The 23,181-nt window shown below is 47.3% G+C and overlaps 1 protein-coding gene across 2 annotated transcripts in view; it reads left to right on the top strand.

Moving 5' to 3' along the window:
* Positions 1-23,181, top strand: part of LOC123761012 (zinc finger protein OZF-like) — an 87,562-nt gene that overhangs the window by 45,622 nt on the left and 18,759 nt on the right. For both annotated transcript variants that reach the window (XM_069339327.1, XM_045746826.2), the window contains exon 2: positions 15,414-15,577. The gene's annotated coding sequence lies outside the window, so the exon portion shown is untranslated. The remainder of the gene's footprint in view (positions 1-15,413; positions 15,578-23,181) is intronic.

The following is a 23,181-nucleotide window of genomic DNA, read 5'->3' on the forward strand; positions in this document are numbered from 1 at the left end:
CATGACACCGCCTGCCTCCTCTGACACCACCTGCCTCCCCTGACACCGCCTGCCTCCCCTGACACCACCTGCCTCCCCTGACACCGCCTGCCTCCCCTGACACCACCACAAATGATGCCAGCCACCTCACCAAGGCCTAACGTTCACACGACCTGTGCTTGTTTTATTGGCCTCCTCAAAATTTATAGGTATTAGTACAGTACGTAGGCTGTTAGAGGGAGGGAGGGATGGATCCAGGAAACAACCCCCGCCCCCTCCCACCCCCCCAATGGCTCAGGGAGCGACCGGCCGGCCACACAATGCCGGCTGTTATCTACACCCCAATTGTATTAAAAATTCTGTGAAAAGGAAATGTGTTCAAACTGTTTAAAATATGTACTGTATATATTACAATTTTCACCATTATTATTGCTCCAATATGACATTTTTCTAATAAAAAGGCTATTTTCAGTGTAGATAATGCGATAATTATCATTAAATTGACTCTTGGCATCTGACGACGAGAGGAGAGTGAGTGGTCTCTGTGGTCAGGTGGAGGAAGGAGGGTGGGGGCGGGGGAGCACGTGTTGCCTCCTGACAACAACTCTCTCACCAATGCCCCCCTGACACCATTTTATCACCATTTTTATCACCATTTCTCCCTAGAAACAATGGGTAGGGATAATAAAACACTACATAACTGTTTACACTCTGGCGAATCATAGTTGATGACAGCCAGCTCTGACGCTCGGCCTCGGTGACCGCTTGGACGAACATTCCTCACTTAATCGAACATTTGTATGTTCCACTGAACATTTGGTACCGAATTCAATTTGTTCGGCTCTTCCGGGAATTCGATAGAGCGGGGTTCGTTAGTCTGAGGAAGCACTGTATTGGAAAAACTAATCAAAACTAAATGGGTAGAACACCTAGAGAGAAATGATATAATATCAGACAGACAGTATGGTTTTCGATCTGGAAGATCCTGTGTATCGAATTTACTCAGTTTCTATGATCGAGCCACAGAGATATTACAGGAAAGAGATGGTTGGGTTGACTGCATCTATCTGGACCTAAAAAAGGCTTTCGACAGAGTTCCACATAAGAGGTTGTTCTGGAAACTGGAAAATATTGGAGGGGTGACAGGTAAGCTTCTATCATGGATGGAAAATTTTCTGACTGATAGAAAAATGAGGGCAGTAATCAGAGGCAATGTATCAGAATGGAGAAATGTCACAAGTGGAGTACCACAGGGTTCAGTTCTTGCACCAGTGATGTTTATTGTGTACATAAATGATCTACCAGTTGGTATACAGAATTATATGAACATGTTTGCTGATGATGCTAAGATAATAGGAAGGATAAGAAATTTAGATGACTGTCATGCCCTTCAAGAAGACCTGGACAAAATAAGTATATGGAGCACCACTTGGCAAATGGAATTTAATGTTAATAAATGTCATGTTATGGAATGTGGAATAGGAGAACATAGACCCCACACAACCTATATATTATGTGAGAAATCTTTAAAGAATTCTGATAAAGAAAGAGATCTAGGAGTGGTTCTAGATAGAAAACTATCACCTGAGGACCACATAAAGAATATTGTGCAAGGAGCCTATGCTATGCTTTCTAACTTCAGAATTGCATTTAAATACATGGATGGCGATATACTAAAGAAATTGTTCATGACTTTTGTTAGGCCAAAGCTAGAATATGCAGCTGTTGTGTGGTGCCCATATCTTAAGAAGCACATCAACAAACTGGAAAAGGTGCAAAGACATGCTACTAAGTGGCTCCCAGAACTGAAGGGCAAGAGCTACGAGGAGAGGTTAGAGGCATTAAATATGCCAAAACTAGAAGACAGAAGAAAAAGAGGTGATATGATCACTACATACAAAATAGTTACAGGAATTGATAAAATCGACAGGGAAGACTTCCTGAGACCTGGAATTTCAAGAACAAGAGGTCATAGATTTAAACTAGCTAAACACAGATGCCGAAGAAATATAAGAAAATTCACCTTCGCAAATAGAGTGGTAGACGGTTGGAACAAGTTAAGTGAGAAGGTGGTGGAGGCCAAGACCGTCAGTAGTTTCAAAGCGTTATATGACAAAGAGTGCTGGGAAGACGGGACACCACGAGCGTAGCTCTCATCCTGTAACTACACTTAGGTAATTACACTTAGGTAATTACTTAGAAGTTTTCTAGACTGTGGTAGTCATTGAAGCAGTCGACAGCACATAATGGGATACCACACGTTTCACACCATGTTTGCACAAGCTTCCGTTTCTGATCTCTACGTGTCGTTGTTTTACACACCAAACAATCACGTTGGGCTATTGCACGCTTCCCAGCTGGTGGCAAATACTTGAGTCTGTGTGCTAGGAAGCCTTTAGTGTGAGCGAGGCATGGAGTAGCAGCATGCTGCAATAGTGGGTTTATGATGGGCCGCTGAATCCCTGGGACATCTTTTGCAAACTTTCCTAATAACTGTATTGCAGCATCAAATACAAAGTCACGGAAAGTGGGCTTACGCCCAGTTCTTACAAGGTACATGTTGAAACAGTTCAGCATGCTCATGTCCACAAGATGGAAGAACACTTTTTTCGTCCACCTACATGTTTTCCGCACACACTCTGCAGTGCCAATCATCAAGTCTGATTTATCAATCAACCGCATGTTGATATTATAGTCTAAAACACAGTCTGGCTTATACAGTGGTGCGTTTGTTTTATGGTTCACTTTCCCACTGTTCACCATTGTTCCATCATGAATTGTTGTCAACAAGTTCACCTCTCTTTTGTCTTTCCACCGAACTGACAGAATGTTATCACTTTTCCTTCTCTGACACTCACCAACTGCAATGTCGTTGTCAAACACAGGCATTTCCCTTCGTTGTGGCTTTACTGTACCAACCAATCCGGTTCTATTTTCTAGCAAGAACCGAGCTAGCAAGGGACTTGTATAGTAATTATCCGTGTATAAAATGTGTCCCTTGTTCATCCACGGAGCCATGATGGTCTTCACTACACTCCCCGAGAATCCATGTTCGTCGTTACCGGGAATGTCTACATCACTAGCCGAGTACAGAATCATGTGTAACACGTATCCTGTCTCACAATCGCAAAGAACAAAAAATTTCAGGCCAAATCGGTTTCGTTTTGAGGGAATGTACTGCTTGAATGGAACATGTCCCTTGAAAAGTACGAGAGATTCATCAACCACCAGCTTCTGTGCTGGTACATAAAAATCTCTGAATTTTCCAATAACATCGTTCATGTAGTGCCTCACTCGCCACAGTCTATCATCATCTGTTTGGTCCTGAACACTTCCAAAATGTAGACACCTGAGTATCTGAAACCTGTCTCGTGACATATATTTCCCGAATAAAGGTGTTGGCACTGTATGCTCCTTGCTCCAATAGTCACTTATTGCATGTTTGTGACAGTGCTTCATCAACAGAGTGCCAAAAACACATACATTTCCGCAACTGTGGTATTTTTCCAACGCTGCAGTCGTGAAAATTCTGTGATTTGCCTCTCAATCAGGTAAACAGCATGCAGGTTCGTTTGGTGTACAATATATTCCATGAGTGGTTCATCATAGAATGCTGTAAAATATTCCATCTCAGCCATGTCCTCACCTTGATTAGGGAAAAGGTTTGTAATCCCTACATCTTTATCGTCAAAGTGAGGAATATTAGGAATAAAATCGTCACCATCACTCCACACAAGTACACCAGGCGTCCTGCAAGATGCAGAGAAAAGACGGTGAGGAAGCGATGCATACCGGCGACCAGGAGCTGAATACCGTCTGCGAGAAGCACGGCGGCTACGTGCACGTGAGGTGGGTGCACGTAAGGTGGGTGCACGTGAGGTGGGTGCACGTGAGGTGGGTGCACATGAGGTGGATGCACGTGAGGTGGATGCACGTGAACACGAGGGTCTTGGTCCCTCATGTGGTGCCATGCGGTGGAGCTTGGCTGGGCGAGATGCTGCTAACTCGACAATTTCTCGCCCAGTTACACCACTGGTACCAGCCACAGGCTCTATAAAACTATGATCTGAGTCACTAAACCCAGAAAAGGAGTCACCTCCCTCTGACTCGTCACCCTCAAACAGTAAATATCCACAGGAACTGTGAGGTCGTGGTAGAATTGGGGTAGAAACTGGCCAGGGAGGCATGGGTGAGCGTAGAGGCTTCGTCATGGCATGGCGGTCATTGTCACTATCACTGCTGCTGCTACTATCAACCAACAACTGTGTATAATCCTCATCATTGTCTGAATCATCAAACACACTTTCTTCACCTTCAGAGAATAATTCGTGGGCTATTTGCTCTGGGGTGAGGGATTGAGTGGTGCGTGCCCGAGAGGCGTTTGACCGTGCGCTCGCCATGGTGACTCTCACTAAACTGATGCCTCCCACGCCTTCGGTTTGTGAGCGGGAATTTTTTTCAAAATGGCCGCTGTTTACTATAGCCCCTGGGCAGCGTATGGGAACCCCAGCTACACCGCGGGACATTCAAATCGTGCGCGGTACCCATATACGTCATATGACGTGAAGCGCAGTTGACTGGTACAACGTCTAACACGTCATATGACGTGATGTGCACTTTAAGGGGTAAAGGCAAGGTCTTCTGACATGAGTACACCCAGATCCTTTACATTGCCTTTTCGTCTTATGATTTGCCTGAGTTTTGTACGTGGTTTCCGTTTTTATATTTTCAATTTTTCCGTAGCGCATGATCTGGAACTTATCCTCGTTAACACTTTCTGCTGATGAGGACTCCGCCCGGAGTCCTGTTTCGCCTCACCGCTTCCGTGATGTGGACATAAATTTATGTCCTCATAAAAAATATTTGTATAAAATTCAATTTTAATCCGATTTACTTTGGGTTTGTTTCAAGCTGCGCGCCATGAGGCTCTCTTTCTCACCACTAGGCTGCATGGTACAATAAGTTCATGAAAGGTGTGGACCACTTCGATCAAATGGTATTACAGTATCCACTCAATTTAACGGCCTATATGGGGCTGAGCCCTAGTCGTTATTTCCGGAGCTCCGTTATTTCCGAAGTTAAGTCGGGTCGGGTAATTTTTCAAGTAACATTCAGGTAGGATATATTTTATACTGTATAACTAAAATTAAATAAAGTTCATTGTGTAATTGCATTCCAATTTAGTGCCACACCGACGATTAAGCCAGTTGTTGGCTGCTGCATGGATGATGTGTGAACACGGTCTGATCAAGCCCAGATGGGTGGGAAAAAATTGATTCATTCCTTTGTATTGCAAAATATTTCATGTATCAATCAGCAAGTTAATATTTTCTCAATAATATTTTAGAGATGTGTTTTGATTTACCCTGAACAGTGCAGGTAATGTATTTTTAATGTTACAACACAGGCTGTGGCGGCCATGCCATAACAATGGCGATCGAGCCTTGTCACTGAGAGCTAGCCAAGATGAAATATTTTGAGCTCACCTATTCTCTGCTGACGATAGAATATACATTTGCAGAGACTAATATGTAGCTTTTGTTGAAAAAAACAATTAATGTCTTGTAATACTATAATAAAATTGGTAAATTGACTTACTTTTAATGTTACAACACAGGCTGTGGCGGCCATGCCATAACAATGGCGATCGAGCCTTGTCACTGAGAGCTAGCCAAGACGAAATATTTTGAGCTCACCTATTCTCTGCTGACGATAGAATATACATTTGCAGAGACTAATATGTAGCTTTTGTTGAAAAAAAACAATTAATATCTTGTAATACTACAATAAAATTGGTAAATTGACTTACTTTTAATGAAGCTGAAGATTACGAAGCTGTAAAGATTACGTCATCCTCTGCAGCGCTTGTTTTATATTGTTTATATTGTATACAGGGTACATACTGTATGTACACTTATTTTCAGGCATATTTTAATAGAGTATCCTTCTGTTTCTTGATGTCACTTACTGTACTTTTCCCGATGTTAAACTCTGCTGCTGCTCGTGCATGAGAATATCCTTTATCAAGTTTCTTAATTAACTCCAGCTTCTGTGCAACCGTCAGGCGCTTCCTTTGGGTAACTTTTGGCATTTTTGTAAATTAAAAAGAAGATCACAATTACAGTACAGTAATATCCTTCACAATTGAAGCTAGCCGCGCGAGTTCAGAGTAAACAAGGGAACACATGGCCCGGCGGAGTACATTCTAGGTCCGTGGGAAAAAAAATACCTAGTGCCTATACTATAAAAGGTATTTAATAAGAAAACAAAGACTTTTGCTTAATAAAAACTGTTTCAAAATATTTTATTAATAATAATTTACAATTTTCTTCATTAAAGTGAATAATTTTAAAAGAAAATTAAGATGTAATATATGACTCTGGACGATCCAGGTTGGTGGCCTGGTCGCCATGTGAGGGGACGCTGATGCCACAACAAACCCAATACCGACAGACCGTCGGTAATATCGACCGCAGACCGGTATAGCAGGCTCCAGATACCGGTCTCCCAAACCGGTCGTTAATACCGGCAGATCGGTATAAAAGAGGCCGTTAAATTGAGTGGATACTTGTACCATTTTACCCGGAAAACTCACAAGTGGACCTAAAAGATAACGTTTTATTTCCTGCAAATGGCTTTGCATAACGCCTTTGTTTTGTACAAATACAACACAACTGATCAAAAAAAGCTAACATTGCTACAGTTCCACGAGGTGGCAAATTGGGCCCTATTATGCTGGGACCCGGAAGATTGGCCTCAAACAGCAACAGTATCTCAACACTTGCGGCACACTCTAGACATAAATGATGACACAGGTCCTGCCTATGCTGACGCCATGCAAACTCCTGGACCATCTGGTGTGAGGGGGCCCTTGTTCACTTCAACACCTCAAGCTGAAGCAGCAACCGAATCAGAACCCAAGATGTCTGGCACACTGCCATTTGACGAGACGGTTTTGTCAGATGACTCTGACTCAAATGTTGAACCTCCAGCGATTCAGTTGATTCTGAAAATCGCATGAACTACAAACTGAAACGAGTATTTTGATACCAGAATGAACACTGTATCACATAAACTGCCATAAGTAGACTCGAACCTTCATAGATTTTTTTTTGGGTGTAGCGTGTGTCTGCATGAGTGTCCCAAACGGGTTGCAGGTGGGTGACTAGCCGTTTATACTAGTAATGTATTTTGTATTTTGATACCAGAATGAACACTGTATCACATAAACTGCCATAAGTAGACTGGAACCTTCATAGATTTTTTTTTGGGTGTAGCGTGTGTGTGCATGAGTGTCCCAAACGGGTTGCAGGTGGGTGACTGGTAATGCTTCCCCCATATCATGTATTATATGCATATGTCTGTTTAGGGAATTTTATTCAGATCAATGTGCAACCAAAAATAACTGTGTGCAACAAGTATAAACTTGACAAACATAACAAAAGTAAAAACATTTCATGTGTGTTTGACGCTCACTGATATGTTCCAGCGTTGTTTTATATTTGGCGCTATTCTATCTTACGCTTTGTTGATCTTTTTTACCTACGGGCTCATAGAACATTCTATTGCGAACACATTGACACAAAAATGATTGACGTACATAGAATAATAATGTCGGAGAGTGAAATAAGTATAAACTTTCAAAGCGCCGTATCGCACATGTATCGTCCCGTCACTGATACCGGGTAACAATTTCACCACTTCCCACACTCTTGCGGGTGGGCCGCAATCATTATTCTACATTTATATTCATATCACCGTGTTGGGAATTTCATTGCGAGTCCATTGATACCAAAATTAACGCTGTAGGACAAGTGTGGAGGTGATAACAATCCCAAGAGTAAAAACATTTTGTTGCTGTTGGGCGCTCACAGCGAGTCATCTTCGTAGTTATTTATTTGGTGCTGGTATCCCTATACGTTTCGTGACTTTTTTTACTGATGTTCTAATAGCGAATTTTATTGCGAACACGTTGGTACCAAAATGAAATACGTAGCTCGAGAACTAAGGTCAGGAGAGTAAAAAGAGTATACACATTTTTGTTTTTACGCTTACGCGGCAAAAACGCCGCGCGCACATACCGCTTTTTTTTTTACCTTCCCAGGGCGCGCGAAAGTGTTAAACACCATATTATTTTCTGTAGCCCATAGAAAGACCTGATCTACATCTGATTGGAGGTTTGCCGTGTCCTCTATGTTGCCAACTCTCATGAAAATCCTAGTGTCATCTGCAAAGGATGATACAGTGCTATAGGTTGTGTTCTTGTCTATGTCCGATATGAGGATGAGAAAAAGTACTGGAGCAAGCACAGTACCCTGGGGGACTGAGCTCTTCACGGTTGATGGGCTGGATTTTATTTTGTTGACTATTACACATTGGGTTCTGTTAGTCAGGAAATTGTAGATCCATCTGCCTATTTTCCCGGTAATTCCTTTTGAACGCATTTTATGTGCAATAACACCATGATCACATTTATCAAAGCTTTTGCGAAATCTGTGTAAATTACATCAGCATCTAATGCCATATTATAGTGGTCCAGCAATTGCGACAGGCAAGAGCGCCCTATTCTGAAACCATGTTGTCCGGGGTTATGGAGATGCTGTGATTCCATGTATTTTGTGATCTTACTTCTTAGCACTCTCTCAAAAATTGTTATGATGTGCGATGTTAGTGCTATCGGTCTGTAATTTTTTGCCTCTGCCTTATTTCCTCCTTTATGGAGTGGTGCTATCTCTGCTGTTTTTAATATGTCAGGGATAACGCCAGTGTCTAGGCTTTGTCTCCACAGAATGTGGAGGGCCTGCGATAGTGTTTTTTTACAGTTCTTGATGAATATGGAGTTCCAAGAGTCCGGGCCTGGTGCAGAGTGCATAGGCATACTGTTTATGGCTTCTTCAAAATCTAGTGGGGATAGGGCAACATCTGATATATGATTTGATGTTGGTATCATATCCATGAAAAATTCATTTGGGTTATCAATCTTTAGGGCGTTTAATGGCTCGCTGAAAACAGAGTCATACTGCTTCCTCAGTAACTCGCTCATTTCTTTGTTGTCATCGGTGAAAGTTCCATCTCCCTTTCGCAGGGGCCTGATACTAGATGTGGAATTTTATCTTGATTTTGCATAGGAGAAAAAATATTTCGGATTTCTCTCTATTTCACTGATGGCCTTTTGCTCTCTTTGCCTCTCCTGGGTTTTGTATGATTCTTGTAGCTTGAGTTCAATTGTTTCTATTTCTCTACTTAACCTTCTTCGCCGTTCTTGAGATAGGGTGCGGCTCTCAAGTTGTTCCGCGATTCGTTTTCTTCGCCTATATAGGGAACAACGTTCCCGTTCCAATCTGCATCTCTTTCTCTTTTTTCTTAGGGGTATGCGGTTTGAACATATTTCTAGTGCTACTGAGCTTATTTTTTCCAGGCACTGGTTCAGGTTTGCATTTTCTAGATGTTCTTCCCAGTTTATTTCTGTGAAGTCCTGGTTTATTTGCTCCCAGTTTATCTGTTTATTATTGAAGTTGAATTTGCTGAAATCTCCTCCACCGGGAATCTGGACTGGTTTTGAAGGTCCATTCCCCATGGTTGTCAGAACTTCAATTAAGTTGTGATCTGAGTAACAGGTATTTGTAATCATTATGTTCCCAATCAATTCATCATTATTAGTGAAAATGAGGTCCAGCGTGTTCTCCTTCCTAGTTGGTTCTACTATTTGCTGGTTTAAGGCAAGCCTATCGCACATCCGTAGCAGGTCATTTGCATGTGCCTGTTCATTTAGGCTACTTCCTGGTATTCTTTCTGATATTACTGTATTAGCCAGGTGCTTCCATTTCAGGTGCCGTAGGTTGAAGTCCCCAAGCAGGATGATGTTCGGAGCTGGATTTGTGAGGTTTTCCAAGCAGTGTTCTATTTTCATTAGTTGGTCTTTAAACTGCTGAGGGTTTGCCTCCGGTGACTTATATACAAGGACAACAACTACATTTAGGATCTCTATTTTGACTATCAGCACTTCCACCATATCATTTGAGGTGTTTAGCAGCTCAGTACAGATGAGTGTGTCTTTGATGTAGAGGCTGACCCCACCCTGAAGCCGGTGTTTCCTATCACATCTGAAAAGATTGTACTCTGAGATCCATATTTCACCATCAAGGTAGTCCTTTGTGTGAGTTTTCGTTAGGGCTGCAAACACTGCATTTGCCTGATGAAGGAGACCATCTATAAAGTGAACTTTGTTGGATTTGCGTGTTTTTATACCCTGGATGTTGGCAGATATAAATGATGTTATCGTGTTAGTGGAAGTGCTGGATGCTTTACTTGGTGTTAATATCTGAGGCTCTGGTAAGGAGGCCACTGTGTTTGCGTCCTCTCTAGCATTTGACCGAGTTGATGGTAGAGTTTGGTCATTTTTAGCCATTCTTCTCCTCCACTTGCTAAAAAATTATCCTGGTCGATGGAGTAGTGGCTGTTTTCATAGTGGAAGTCTGTCGGTTTTATTCGCCTGGTACCTCTTATATGAAAAGCTGGACATTCAGCATTGAAGCACTCTTTCCTGTCCAAAGAGTTCTTGCAAATTTCTGGGTGAAAGAATTCACAGCTTTTGGTGCATTTACCTGTATTGAGGAGGTTTCTGCACTTTCTAGGGTGATCGTATTTACATGTTCCATTTGTTCTTCCCGATTCCCCATGCTTACAGGTAGCCCATTTGTAATACCAGCAGATTTTGGGGCCTTGTTTTGTTTGTTTCCCTTTGCCAGGGACCGCACTCTGCTGCGGCGTCCCCGACACTGTGCTCTGCTCCGGGGCCTGTGACACCGCGATCTGCTCCGGCGCCGTTGACACTGCGCTCTGCTCAGGGGTCCCCGACTCCGCGCTTCGCTCAGGGGTCCCCGACTCCACGCCCTGCTCAGGCGTCCCCGACTCCGCGCCCTGCTCAGGTGTCCCCTGAGCAGGGCGCAATTAATTTACAAATTAATTGTAATTCCTGTACCCAGGTGGTCCCTCCCAACGCTCCCTTCCCACCCTCCTGACACCACCCATCCACCCCACCCCCTCCTCCACCATGCGCCTCGAGCCACAGCCAGATGGATTAATACAATACGGCCCACCCCATGGCTTTCATATCCGAACAATTCAATGCTTATCCGGCTGACTGTCCGGATAGTGTAACATCGAGAGCAAGTTAACCGGCTCCGATTTTTTATCCGGCTAAATCAGCTTTTATCCGGCTAAATCAGCTTTTATCCGGCTAAATCAGCTTTTATCCGGCTCCCACGGACATTTTGGTTGGATATTGAGATAACTTTATCCGGTCACGATTTTGGCCATATAAGGGTGTTTTCCGGATGTTCGAATCCTGGATAATCGAGTTTCTACAGTAGACCCATAATATTAGAGCAATAAATGGAATTTTAACAAATATTTTAAATTTTGGATGCACATCATCACAAAATTATTTATTCCAGTGTTCTGGCATCAATTGTCGTGTTACATTGTTCATTTTGGTATCAAATTATTCACAATCTAAAGACGTGCATTTTAAAACTAGTCCCATAAAAATAGCACAATAAATAGAATTTTAACAAATATTTTAAAATTAGGACCAAAAACGTATTTATAATCTTTCCAGTGTTCTGACATCAATTTTCATGTTACATCTTTCATTTGGGTATCAAATTGTGTGCACTCTAAAGGCGCTCATTTTAAAACTACTCTCAGATTGATTGGATAAAATTAAAATTTTTAACATATTTTAAAATTTGGACGCCACTCGCATCACCGACTCTGACTCAAGAGAAAAATTCTGGACACCAGGGCCGTTACAAGAGTGCAAAAGTGTTAATGGAGTGCTAAGTTTGCTCCTGCCCTTCCTCGGGATGTGGGTGTTGTGCAGCTTCACATGCAGGTTCCCTCCCTTTCAACTGCGCTGGTTGCTGAGGACTTGCATGCTCGTGGCCTGTTGGCTTCAGCCTTGCGTTTCTTTTCCCCCCTGGAGCTGTCTGCCGACTGGTTTGAGGAGGATGTGGAGGCGCTTGGGGCCATTCCTAGGTCTAGTGCCTTGGGCTCGGCAGCTCGTTCGTCGTCTGTCTTGTTGAAACTGTTTGCGCCGATTCTGCGGAATGAGGTGTCACTGTTTTATGCCTCCCGGCTCGCATGTTGGCAGGCGGTGCTGGCTTCCTCCTTGGAATCTGCTTGGGATTTGGCTCTTAGAATGTCTTTGCCTTTTTGTCCCTTGCTGTTTGCTGATTCTGCAGTAACGCAGTATCTGCACGCGGCCTTAACTAGCTGTCGTCCGATGTCTGACTTACTGATTCTCCGCGGGTCCCGCGGGGGGCCTTCCCTGAGGGGTTGTGCCAGGACTTGGGGTTCTGTTCATCTTGGTAAGCCACTGGTGTCAGTTTCGAAGTCGGCGCCGTCTTCGGACCCATCTTTGTTTGGTCGGCACGGTGTTTGCTCTGTGTGGAGCTCAGGCTCTCGTACAGGGCGTCGGTCCTTTCACAGTTCGTCCCATTGACCGGGCATTGGGGGGGAGGCTTGCTCTGGTCGCTCACTCCTGGTCCCACGATTTGTGGGCTTTTCGAGTTATTTCCGACGGCCTGTGGTGGCGTTGGGTGTCAATGCGTCCTTGGGGGGGGGGGGGTTTGGGGGCTCGCAGCGCAGGCCTCTTCTCCTGCGCTCTGTCGGGTCATGTTGGAGTGGGTGCGCTTGGGCATGGACGAAACGACGATGTTTATCAGATGAGATTCCCGTCTGTTCCCAGTCCCGAAACGGAACTGTGTGGACCTGCAGTTCATTCTGGACTAGTCCCATCTAAAACCCTGGGTTCGTTGCCCCTTCTTTCGGATGACCACTCTGTCCCAAGTCTGGCTTCTGTTGGAGCCGGGTGTTTGGATGGTGTCCCTGGACCTCCGGGATGCATATTGATTCGAGAGCTTTCAAATCCAGGGACCCATCACAATGGTTGTACTCTTCAAGTCACTTGTGTTGTCCCGTCTCGAGTAATGCTCAGTACTCACTTTCCCCTTCAGAGCAGGAGAGATTGCTCAAATAGAGGGAATACAGAGAACATATATGGCATGCATGGACGAGATAAAACACCTAAAATATTTGGATCATCTCAAAGCTCTCCAAATGTATTCATTAGAAAGGAGATGAGAGAGATACCAAATAATATACACATGGAAAATACTGGAGGGGCAGGTCCCAAATCTGCACAGTAAAATAACAACGTACTGGAGTGAACGATATGGAAGAAAATGCAGAATAGAACCGGTCGGCCGAGCGGATAGCACGCGGGACTTGTGATCCTGGGTTCGATCCCAGGCGCCGGCGAGAAACAATAGGCAGAGTTTCTTTCACCCTTTGCCCCTGTTACCTAGCAGTAAAATAGGTACCTGGGTGTTAGTCAGCTGTCACGGGCTGCTTCCTGGGGGTGGAGGCCTGGTCGAGGACCGGGCCGCAGGGACACTAAAGCCCCGAAATCATCTGAAGATAACCTCAAGATAACCAGTGAAGAACAGAGGTGCAATAGGCACAATCAGAGAACACTGTATAAACATCAGAGGTCCGCGGCTGTTCAGCGTCCTCCCAGCGACTATAAGAAATATTGCCGGAACAACCGTGGACATCTTCAAGAGAAAACTAGACTGTTTTCTAAAAGACGTTCCGGACCAACCGGTCTGTGGTGGGTATGTGGGCCTGTGGGCCACTCCAAGCAACAGCCTGATGGACCAAACTCTCACACGTCAAGCGTGGCCTCGGGCCGGGCTTGGGGAGTAGAAGAACTCCCAGAACCCCCATCAAGCAGGTATCAAGCAAGCAGGCAGTGTAATGTTTCCTGGCGGATCTTTCGTTTCTCTCACTTCGTAGGTATTTCTCGCTCTCGGTTCGGGTTGTCTTGTCCTTTCTCTCGTGGTTGTTTCAGGACCGTCATCATATGCCGAATACTGTCGCCTTGTATCGTGCAGCGCTGGTGGAGCCACTGCAGCTTGTTTTCGGTATTGATGTTACTTCAGCGCCGTTTAGCGAGCTGTCTTGTGCGTTGTTTCATCTCCGGCCTGCTCATGCGCTGCTTGAGCCATCCTGGTCTTTGGATCGGGTGCTTTCTTTTCTCTCTTCTCCTCGGTTTGTGGTGGCCGCTTCGGTCCAGGATATTTTTTCTAAGGCTCTTTTTTCTTGTTGGCATTAGCCTCTGGGGGTTGGGTCGGAGAGCTTCGTGCTCTCCTCCGGCGCAGGGATTTCTGCTCTTTTGGTCCTTGTAATAGGTTTGTTCACTTGCAGCCGTCTTCATCTTTTCTGGCAAAGAATGAGACGGCTGCTCTCTGGAGGGGTCCTTGGGTTGTTAATGCTTGGTTGGTCAGGCCGGGGGTGCATTATGTGTTGCGTCCGGTTGCGGCTCCCCTCCTTTATTTAAGCGCCATGGCTTCTGTGTTCGGAGATGCACTTTGGGTTGATCCGGTTCGTTCGTAAGTTTCCTGCTCTTGCTACCGTCTTTGGCAACATGTCATGGGCTGACATTCGGGTGCTGATGTTGGCGGTCGAACAGGGTCCTGGCTGTGCATTACCTCGTGAATGTTCCTGGGCCTTCTTGGGCCTGTGTCGCTTTGGGTTGACGGTTGCAGCCAGTTGTCTCAGCTTCGGTTTGAGGAGTTTCGCTTTGAGGAGTGAGCAACGACCGTCTCCCAGGTAAGTTTCCTCTTGTTTCTGTCTTTTGGTAAGTAGCTCCAGGGTGCCGATGGGGCTCCCCCAAGAAAACCAGCGTTGAATATAATGAAACTCCATTTTCTGGGTGAGACCCGGAGGCTCCCCGGCAACCCTCCCACCCTCTAGTCGGTGGTTTTTCGCGTGTTTTTTATTTTCAGCCTCAGAACTGGGGTCTTGAGTAGCCGGTGCGAGGGGTCTGGGGCTCCCTCTTTCCACTCCCGGGGAGGGGGAAGCTGAGCAGACTGTGGTGCAGTGACGTAGTAACGTCATGCTCGTTTTTGTTTGGGGAGTTCTGTCCACTAGTTCAGCTCTCAGCAATTTCTTAACTAGAAAAGGGGTTTATTTTGGGATGCTTACCTTTCTGGGTATCTGACCCGGTTGATGGCAGACACTGAATGCTTCAAACCACATGTGCATTTCTATAAGCCATTGCTCCTTGTGCCTCTCTGAGGGGGGGCCAGGTTCTAGCTTGTGGGATTACGTCTGCCATGGGGACTTAAGGGATTAAGAGCCAACAAGATACGTTATATCATAAATATAATATTCACAGATGCCATGCCGGTAGGGGAATATGCTTATTTATTAATGCATAGGTTAAAAAATAAAAGACACCATGATTTTGTATACTCATGGATGATCATTTAAATAAAGTATCTATTAGAATTGTTGAGGTTTCCAAGTTTTAGGTACTTGCTGGTAACATGTACTGTACTGGGAAATCTTTAATGTATTTTATACAGGAAGTGCTGGATCAGCCAAGTTGTAGTGGATATATGGGCATCCGGGTAGCTGCAAGCAACAGCCTGATGGAGTAAGTTATCACCATGCAAGCATAGAGATACCTCTACAATTATCAAGGCCATTGAGAACACTTGAAGGGGCAGCGGGCGATAATTCCATCCAGGTGGGTGAGATTTTATTTATTATTATGAACCTTGTTTTTCTCTACTGATTATCTTGTTAACCCTTAGCACTATCGGTCACTTTGGACCAGACTCTCATCCATTATTTTTTTCCTGAATCCTAGCTTTGGACCGGACTTGCGTCCACTACAAAAAATATTTGTATAAAATTCATTTTTTATCGAATCGACCTCGGGATAGTATCAAAATAAGCGCCTTTAGAATGCGCACAATATGATACCAAAATGAAAGATGTAACATGAAACTTGATGTCCGAACACTTATATGATTATACAGTGGCGCCTCGACATACGATTGCCCCTACTTATGATAATTTCGAGTTACGATATAAATTTCATCGAAAAATGCGACTCGACATCCGATATTTTTTGGTACACGTTCGGGTCGGCCGAGCGAGTGGTTCCCGGTCACGCGGTCTGACCTGCCTCAGTTTACTACAGCTGCCCGCTTAGTGACGATCGCGCCTATAAGAAATTCCGCTTTTGTGGTGATTTTTTGCATTTTGAACATTAAAGTAATTATTATATAATATGCCATGAGTCCCAGGAAAGTCAGTGGTAAGGCTCAACATATGAGATCCCATGTAAGAATGACCATAGAGCAGAAACAAGAGATCATTCATAAATATGAAGATGGTGTGCAGGTAGATGAACTGGCTAGGCAGTACAACAAATCTCAGTCAACGATATCCACCATACTAGCTAAGAAAAAGGACATTATGGGTGCTAAAGTGGTGCATCATTACAGACAAATGTTAAAACGAATGGAAAAACAAATGTCTCTTGACAAATTTGTAGTGAGAGAAACAAGAACTGAACCACAACCAGGTCCTAGTGGTATTCAGCCAAAACGTAGGAGAGAGAGAGTACCCAGAGAAAACATCACTGCCTGATGTGATAATGGAAGGGAACTCCCCTTCCAAACAGTAACAACTCTCCTCCTCCCCCAACACCATCTTCCATACGCTATCAAGAGCCCTCCATAAAGGTAAGAGTCACTTTGGTACTGTATTGTAGTTAGAAAAAACATTGTACAGTAATCAGTATAAAATGTATTTGTATGTTAATATTTTGGAGGGTGGGGAACGGATTAATTCAAATCCCTTTATTTCTAATGGGAAAATTCGCTTCGACTTCCGATATTTCAACTTTTGATCCGTCTCTGGGAACGGATTAGCATCGGAAGTCAAGGCCCCGTTGTAAATAGGTTTTTGGTCAAAAATTTAAAATATATGTTAAAATTCTATTTATTGTGCTATTATGTTGGGACTAGTTTTAAAATGTGCGCCTTTACGTCGCGAACAATTTGATACCAAATGAAAGATGTAACACAAAAATGTATGTCAGAACACTGGAAAGATATAAATGATTATGATGATGAGCTTCCAGAATTAAAATATTTGTTAACACTTTCGCAGGATGAGGACGCACCCCGGCGTCCTGTTTCGCCTACCCGCTCCAGCATAGTGGACATAAACTTGTGTCCTCTTTTAAAATATTTGTATAAAATTCAATTTTTATCCGATTTACTTTGGGTTTGTTTCAAACTGCGCGCCATGAGGCTCTCTTTCTCACCAATAGGCTGCATGGTACAATAAGTTCATGAAAGGTTCACAAACATAACAAAAGTAAAAACATTTCGTGTGTGTTTGACTCTCACTGATATGTTCCAGCGTTGTTTTATATTTGGCGCTATTCTATCTTACGCTTTGTTGATCTTTTTTACCTACGGGCTCATAGAACATTCTATTGCGAACACATTGACACAAAAATGAATGACGTACATAGAATAATAATGTCATGAGAATGAAATAAGTATAAACTTTCAAAGCGCCGTGCGTCGTCCCGTCACCGACACCGGGTAACAATTTCACCATTTCCCACACTCTTGCGGGCGGGCCGCAATCATTATTCTACGATTATATTCATATCACCGTGTTGGGAATTTCATTGCGAGTCCATTGATACCAAAATTAACGCTGTAGGACAAGTGTGGAGGTGATAACGATCCCAAGAGTAAAAACATTTTGTTGCTGTTGGGCGCTCACGGCGAGTCATCTTCGTAGTTATTTATTTGGTGCTGGTATCCCTATACGTTTCGTGACTTTTCTGGGGGGAGCCCCGTCGGCTCCCCGGAGCTTTACCGGCTGATATGCTAATGTCAGACTTTGGCATCAGTCATGTGTATGGAGTTCTAGGGCCTACCGGGGACCACGAGCCAGAACCTGGCCCCCTCAGAGAGGCAAGGGGAGCAATGGCCTATAGAAACCCCCGTGTGGTTGGAAGCATTCTATGTCTGCCATCGACCGGGTCAAGCATCCAGAAAGGTAAGCATTCCAAAACAAACCCCTATTCTGGTGAAAATTGCTACCTAAGCCGAACTAGTGAATAGAACTCTTCAACAGAAAACACGGAAACTAGTATGACGTCATACGTCACCGCGCCGCTGTCTGCGCAGCTCCCCCCTCCCCGGGAGGGGGAAGGGGGAGCCCCAGACCTCCCACGCCGGCTATCCACCCATCAGTTCTTCGGCTGATGCTATAGGCAATGGTTATGTGCTCCGGCTCCAGTGGTTGTTTCAGCACTGTACCTAGAGTGTGGTGTCTGTTTTCTAGGTGGTGCGTGAGCCGGGTGTGATTCTTCAGTACTCGGGCTGCATGCGCCTAGGGTTCCCTTCCCTAGGTGCCCTGTAAGTACTGCCCTTGGGGCTTGGGGCCACCTTCCACAAGTTCCTTGGGTCCTGCCCATGCTTGGCCGTTTACCGCTTGGTTTTCGGCCGCTCTTTGTGTGCTCGGGTGTTCTGTCTCCCTTGTTCGCCTTAGAGTAAGGGGCAGTGTTTGCACTGGTGGGGCGCGGGGTACTGTGCAGCTTGTCTTTACCAATCATAGCGGCCGGCTCTGTTCCGCTTGGGTACGCTGTCCTCTTGCGGGGTTTTCTTTTTCTTTTGTTTATATACCTGGTGGGGGGGTCTGCCTTCGTTCTTGCCCCTTGTGTCCCTTGTGTTCTGAGTATTTCTGGTGGTACCCCCTGCTAGGTCCCCGTGAGTGTACACGTCCCGGGGGTTCAGCTCTTAGAAAGTTGTTTGGTAGCTTGGGTGCCGGTTAGCAGTACCCTGCCTGGGATTACCTGAGCGCGAGTCCTCTTAAAGTAAACGCTCGGGACCCTGGGAAACCCCTGGGGGCGCGCGGGTCCGATGGATGTGACCCCAGAGCCCCCCCCTCGCTTCCAGCGAGTTTGAGGGTTGCTCTCACCTTTTGTCTCTGGGTGACTCTCTGTTTTGCCTCCGTCTGCTGCCTGTGGGGTCGGTGACACCTTCGACCCGGTGTCCTGCGAGTTTGGTTGCTCGTTGTGGCTCGGTTACCCAGTTGTGCTAACAAAGCGGGTGCGGGCAGCAGGGGCGTTGCACTTGAGCCTTGGTGGTGGCAACGTTCTCGTGGTTTCCTCCCCGGGAGCCCCGGGGCTGCCCCGTTGTATTTCGTTTTTCCCCTGGTTCACCCTTCCTGCCTGCATCCGGTTCCTTACCGTCTGTAGGTTCAGGGCGGGGTGTTTGGTGGTGTTGAGACTCGGGCAGTCTCGGGGAATTCCCCTTCCGGGGTAGTGACGGGGGCATTTGGGCCTGTTCCTCCAGCCGTGTTGTATGAGTCTGCCAGTGGGCTCCCTTCCTTAGTGTTTTCACGGCTGCCCCGGTTTTCTGGTACGGCCGGGGCTTTGGGGGAACGGCTCGGCCCCGGGGCCTGTCGTGTAGGTTCCCGGGGCTGGGGAGGGGCTGACTTGGGGGGCCTTGGCCCCGTTAGACCCCGTGGGGGGTTTTATCCCCCTCTAGGCGGGGCTTGTGGTTACGCGGAGTGGGGTTTTTCCTCCCCACTCGCCGTACGTGCTGTTGGACGTCGGCCCCTCCCCGGGCTCGGTTCCTTGGCCTTTGAGTCGGTTGGTTCCGTCCTGTGGGTGGATGTTTCCTCCACCGCTTTTTGGGACGGTGTTTTTGTCATGTTTCCCCGTTCGATGGGGTTCTGCGTGACTTTTGATCTCGGGTGCGCCTGCGCCTTCGTGTGCCTTCGGGACTAGTGTTGGCTTCTGTGTTCTCGAGGGTACGGGAAGGTTTTTCGCTACTTCCCGCATTATTGGAACGTCTGTCGGCTCCTAGTACTTGTCGCCCTGTTGGGCTACTTGTCGCCCTGTTGGGCTACTTGTCGCCCTGTTGGGCTACTTGTCGCCCTGTTGGGCTACTTGTCGCCCTGTTGGGCTACTTGTCGCCCTGTTGGGCTACTTGTCGCCCTGTTGGGCTACTTGTCGCCCGGTTGGGCTACTTGTCGCCCGGTTGGGCTACTTGTCGGCCGTTTGGGCTACTTGTCGCCCGTTTGGGTTCCCTTTTTTTGGGCTCTTTGCTTCTTTGGCCGGTTTTCTTGTTCCTGCTTCCTCTTTTGGCTCTTTTTCTCGTGCAATAGTCCTGGCTGGCGCCTTCCCGCAGGGAGGGTGTGCGGTTCGGCCAGCGTGTTATGCGCATGCGCCGTGGAGTTTGTTTTGGTCTGGGCGATGGTTCAGTGCTGGGGTTTTGCGCCCTTTTTTGCTACAGTGCTTCGCCTCTCGTTCTTCTCCCTGGCTGCGGTATGTGCCCCTTTGCGCCAGGGGTGTCCTGGTTCCCAGTTGTGGGGAGGACACCGCGGTTTTCTGTGTCATGGGTGTGGACCGCCTCCTTCGCCTCTCCCTGTTCTCCTGCGGGTCCGGCTCTGGCGTCTTCACCTGGCGGTGCTCCCAAGTTCTTCTGGGCACGGTTGAGTCGTGTCAAGTTCGAGCCACCATTCGCCAGGTGAGTTTCTGCGGTCTGGCGTCTTTTGGCCGGGCGCTGGATGCGGCGGTGTTCATATACCTGTCTTTATTTAGGTATAATTTTGTACGACTGAGACCGTTCGCACACCAGTGACTGTCCCTTTATCACCCCTTCCTGTCCCCCTCCTGTGCATGTCCAACCCATGCTACAGTCGTTCAGGGGACCCTCCTTTTTTAATGTTGTGAGGTGTGGGGGTTGTAGGGTTGGTTCTGTACTCACCTGGTGAGGCTCCTGGCTGTGCTTGCAGGATTTGAGCTCTGGCTCTTGGGTCCCGCCTATCTGGTAGAACTTGCGGGATAGTACCAGTGGAGTGCAGTGGTGCTATTGGCACTTTTGGGGAACACTGTATTACCATCAGTGGTCTGTGCTTGTTACACGACCTACTTGCGAGCATAAGCCTTCTTGCTGGTTCGTCCGTGGACTTCCAGGGCGCACTGGCCTGTTTTCGTATGGCAGTTCCGGCCCGTCCTGGTTGTGGGGGTATGTGGGCCGGTGGACTGCTCCTAGCAGCTGCCTGGTGGGCCGTCCTCTGGCCGGTCTGGCCTGCCCTTGGGCCGGGCTTGAGGTGTAAAAGAGCTCCCAGTACCTCATCCAGCAGGTATCGAACGGGGTTTCTCCGCCGTCGGTCGCCTGGTGCAGGTTTCTGGGCCTGCAGGGTTTTGTCGTGTCTCCGTTGGCCCTGTCTGGGGTCTGCCTGCTCCGTTCTCTGCCTTTGCAGAGGGGAGTTGCTATTTACATGTTGCATGTTGCAGTGGTGCCTGTTGCTGCTGCTGCTGCACGTGAGCATTGGTACCGTGTTTCACGGTGGCGTGTCCTTGTTCCTGTGTCCGGTTGTGGAGTGGCGCTTTGCTGCCGTTTTGTGCCTGGGGATTGCGTGGGGTTTTTGTCCCTGCCTGATTGTCCACCCCTGGTTGTTCTCCTGGTTTTTTTTTTTTTTTTTGTGCTTCTGCTCTTTCTTCCTGCCTCTTCTGCAGCAGGAATGTTCTGCGTGTGTTCTTAGGCGTTGGTCAGCCTGTGTCCTGTGATGTGCTTCTTTGTCTCGGTCTGTTGCAGTTGTTCGTGCCCCTTGGTTCGGGTCCTGTTCTGGCGGCGACCCTTCCGCCTTCTTTGGTTTTCCTAGCTTGCCCTGCCGGTTGTTGTTGTTGTTTTATTTTTTTGGGGGGGTTCTTGCGATGTCTCGCGTCGGACCCGTCGTTTCTGAACTCCTGGCGGGCTTGCATGCTTCGGAGTTTTTCTGTTCGGCAGACGTTCCATCTCCTTGTGCCGCCTGGGTTTCGGTGGTCGCGCCCGAGATCTTCTCGCGGCTCCGCCTTTTTCCTGGGCTCGGGGGGGCCTTGTCGGGGCTGCTTATGTTCTGCCTCGTGGTCTCGCCTCCGGTTGGTGGTCGGGTGGCTTCGTGGTAGGTGTCCCACCTGCGTGCTTCTTGGCGGCAGTATGGGGTATTTTGGCGGTCCTTCCTTTTCCTGTCCCTTCTTCGGTGGGTCCTTCTTGTTGGCTTGGTTTACTCTCGGCTTGGTTTTCTAGTGGGGGTTGGGGGCCGTCGTTTTGCCACATACTGTCGCCTCTTTTCGTGCGGCGCAGGCGGAGCCGCTTCAGCTTGCTTTCGGTCTTGGTGTTGCTTCTGCACCGTTAGTCAGCTGTCTTGTGCGTCATTTCACCTCCGGCCTGTTCTTGCGCCGCTTGCACCATCCTGGTCTCTGGTCAGCGTGCTCTGTCTTCTCCTCGGTTGGTAGTGCCCCTTCGGTTCCGGTGTGTTTTTTCGTCGGCTCTTTCCTTTGGGCCTTTGCCTCTGGGGGTCGGTTCGCTGTGTTTTCTTGCTCCTTCGGTTTTAGCGTTTTGGTTGTTTGATGGCAGCAGTCTCCATCTTTTCTGGCGCGGGGTGGGGCTGCTGCATTCTGGAGGGGTCCAGGGTTTGTTGGTGCTTTGTTGGTCGGGCCGGGGGTGTGTCGTTTTTGTGTTCAGTGGCGGCCCTCTGCTGTTGTTTGCGTGCCACGGCGTTTGGGTCCGGAGCGCGTTTTGCGTTGATCCGGTTCTGTTCTTCCCGGTTCGCGGGTGATGGTGTCCCGGGTGGTCAGCCGTGTTCTTGTGGCTAAGCTGCCTGTGTTCTTCCCTCATGCCTGTGGCGTTCGTGGCTTCGCTGCTCTCGCTGCCATCTGGGCGACGTGGCCTTGCAGTCTTTCGGGCATGGATTTTTGGTGTTCGTGCAGGGGCCTTGCTGCTCGTGGTTCTCGTGTTGTTCCCGGGATTTTCGGGGCTGTGGCGCCTTGGGTTGGCGTTTGCTGCCGGTTGTCTCGCCTCCTTGGGGGGTGCGTGGTGTCCGCCTCCCGGTTTTGTCCCTTTGACCTTCCTCTGTGGGTAGTTAGCTCCGGGGAGCCGACGGGGCTCCCCCCAGAAAACCAGCGTTGAATGTAATGAAACGCCATTTTCTGGGTGAGACCCGGAGGCTCCCCGGCAACCCTCCCTCCCTCCGGTCGGCGTTTTTCGCGTGTTTTGACATCCAGCCTCAGAACTGATGGGTGGATAGCCGGCGTGGGAGGTCTGGGGCTCCCCCTTCCCCCTCCCGGGGAGGGGGGAGCTGCGCAGACAGCGGCGCGGTGACGTATGACGTCATACTAGTTTCCGTGTTTTCTGTTGAAGAGTTCTATTCACTAGTTCGGCTTAGGTAGCAATTTTCACCAGAATAGGGGTTTGTTTTGGAATGCTTACCTTTCTGGATGCTTGACCCGGTCGATGGCAGACATAGAATGCTTCCAACCAC

Source organism: Procambarus clarkii, chromosome 41 (genome assembly GCF_040958095.1).
Source record: "Procambarus clarkii isolate CNS0578487 chromosome 41, FALCON_Pclarkii_2.0, whole genome shotgun sequence".
Taxonomy (NCBI): Eukaryota; Metazoa; Arthropoda; class Malacostraca; order Decapoda; family Cambaridae; genus Procambarus; species Procambarus clarkii.